This window comes from Dromaius novaehollandiae, unplaced genomic scaffold (genome assembly GCF_036370855.1).
Source record: "Dromaius novaehollandiae isolate bDroNov1 unplaced genomic scaffold, bDroNov1.hap1 HAP1_SCAFFOLD_94, whole genome shotgun sequence".
Lineage (NCBI taxonomy): Eukaryota > Metazoa > Chordata > Aves > Casuariiformes > Dromaiidae > Dromaius > Dromaius novaehollandiae.
The window spans coordinates 175,001-177,500 of record NW_026991468.1 but is presented as its reverse complement, the minus strand read 5'-3'; positions in this window follow the sequence as shown (position 1 = coordinate 177,500).

The following is a 2,500-nucleotide window of genomic DNA, read 5'->3' as shown; positions in this document are numbered from 1 at the left end:
GGCGCGGGGGGGGCCGGCGGGCGGACGGCGCGAGAACCGATTAAAAAAAAAAAAAAAGGCGCGAACGGCGCGGGTTCGCACACAAGCACCCTCCGCTGCCTTGTTGGGGGGGGGGGGCGGGGGGCGCGCGCCAGGCGCGGTATCACGGGTTGTTGGCGGGCCAGTGCCGCCCTGCCCCGCTGACGGCGCCTGTGTGGAGTGTGTGTTTGTGTGCGCGCGTGCCCCGCCCCGGGGCCCCCCTGCTGCCTCGGGGCGCCGGTCAGCCCGGGGTCAGGGATTTCTGCTGAGGCGGGGCGTTGGAAGCAGTGCGAGGGGAGCAAGGCAGGCACCAGGAAAGGGAGGGGGTAAGGGGCGGCAGCGGCCAGGCAAGAAGAAAGAAAGAAAGGAAGAAAGAGGAAAAGAAAGAAAGGAATAAAAGGCAGACAGACAGACAGACAGACAGACAGACAAGACCTAGAGACCTAGATTCGTAAGTGAGCACCTTCCCCTGCTGTAGGACCGCGTGCCGGGGCGGGGCGGGGCGGGGGGGGGGGGGGGGGGCACCGCGCTCCCACACAGAAAACCGAGAAAAATCAGCAAGGCAGGAAAAGGAGGGGAAAAGACGCGCGTGCTCGGAAACGCAAAGAAACAAGAGCAAACCCGAAAAACAACACGACCCCAAAAAGAAGCGAGCGGAACCCCTTGCCCCGAAAGAAACGAACAAACAAACAAGCGAAGCGCTCGAGCCGGGGGGGGGGGGGGGGGGGGGCGGACGACCGGGGGTGCGCGGCGGGCCGTCCCGGTAGCGGCCGGCGCAGCGGGTCCGCCGTGGCAGCGGCCGGCCCACGCCCCCGGGCCTGGGAGGCTGCCTTGGCGGCGGCCAGAGGGTCTACCGGCTCCGGGAGTCTCGGAGGGGCGAGCCGGTCGACGCGGCTCCGCTGGGTCTCGCGGAGGCGAGCAGGTCGACCTGGATCCGGGGGTCGCGGAGGGGCGAGCTGGTCGACCGGGCTCCGCGAGGCTGCCTGGGGCGCGCGGCGTGCCGGTCTACCCGGCTCCGGGCTTGGGGCTCGGCCAGCCGGTCGACCGGGCTCCGGGAGGCGCGAGGAAGTGGCAGGCCGTCTCCCGGGTCCGCCTCCCACGCTGTCAGCAGGTCTACCCGGCTCCGGCGAGACTTGGCCGCCCTTCGGGGTGGTGACCGGTAGACCTGTTTCCCCCGGCTTTCCTCTGGAGCGGCGAAAGGGGTCGCTCTGCGTCGCTGCCTCCAGTTACGTCATCGTAGACGTGGGCCATTCCCGCGCCCCTCCCCGGTAGGAGGGGCGGGTGTCCTTTGGCTCTCCGGCGCCGCCTGACTTAGCGGTACGACTGTAGGGGAGAGAGGTGAGCAACCACTCACCTTCCGGAGACTGGCTCCCGGGCGCCCCCTGCGCATGCAGCCGACTTGCGAGAGGGGTGAGGCGGCCTGTGAGGGCAGGCAGGAGCGGTCCCGTCCCGGTTCTCTCCACCGGAGCGCGCTTGGTGCGGCGGCCTCCCGGCAGCTCCCTGGCAGCCCCGCGAGCGTGTCCCAGGTGCCAGGAAGCGCGGAGAGCGGGCTCGCCGGCGGCTAGTGGCTGGAGCGCGGGTTGGCCCGGCGAGAGCGAGAGTGAGAGCGAAGGGGGGCACGGGGGTGCCCCGTGCGGCTCCGGCTTCGGGGTTCTCCGCCGCAGGCAGCGCGGGGCGATGCCAGCGCTCCGGCTGCCGATCCCATCCCTACCCGCACGCAGCGCCCGCTGAGGCGTCCCGGGACACGTCGCAGAGGCCCCTCGGCGGGCCGGTGCTTCCCTGCTCGCCCTGTCCCAGGGAGCGCGGGGGGGTGGCCGGTGTTCAGGCTCGAGCGGGCACCTCTGGCAGACGCTGCTCCCTCACCCCCACGCAGCGCCCGCCGCTGGCTGCCTCCTCGGTGGCCACGCCGGGCAGGGCAGTTGGCTCAGGACCTGACCGATCTCGATCGATCGATGAGGCCGTTCGGGTCGCGTCGGAGAGGGCCCCCGGCGGGTCGGCTCTTCCGTGCTCCCCGTCACAGGGTGCGCGGCGGTGTCCGATGTTCAGGCAGGGGGGTCTCCTCTCCAGCGCGCGCCCCGTGGTGTGCGAGGTGCTGCCCGCTGGAGCGGCGAGGGGCCGCTTTCCTCGGGCTTCTTTCACCGAACCCGGCTCTGCGAGGCCGAGTGGCCCTGTGAGCTCCCAGGCGTCCGAAAAACCTGCGCGAGGCGTCGGCGATGGTCCCAGCCCCGGGTCGCCGGGTGCCGGCCGCAAGCAGCTCGATGGGTGGGGGTGGCGAACCGAGAAGCAGGGGCGAGTTGGGTGCCAGCCCACCCCCCTGGGTGTGCCGCGGGGGCACCGTGCTGCGCGGAAAAAAAGCGAGGGCCGGGGGCGTCCGCCCCCCGCCGCCTAGAGCTGCCGGACCCCCCGCCTGCTGCGGAGCGTGCCGCCCCGGTGTTCCTCGGTTGGGGGGGGCCGCGCCCGCCTCGAGGTCGCTTACCTCCTC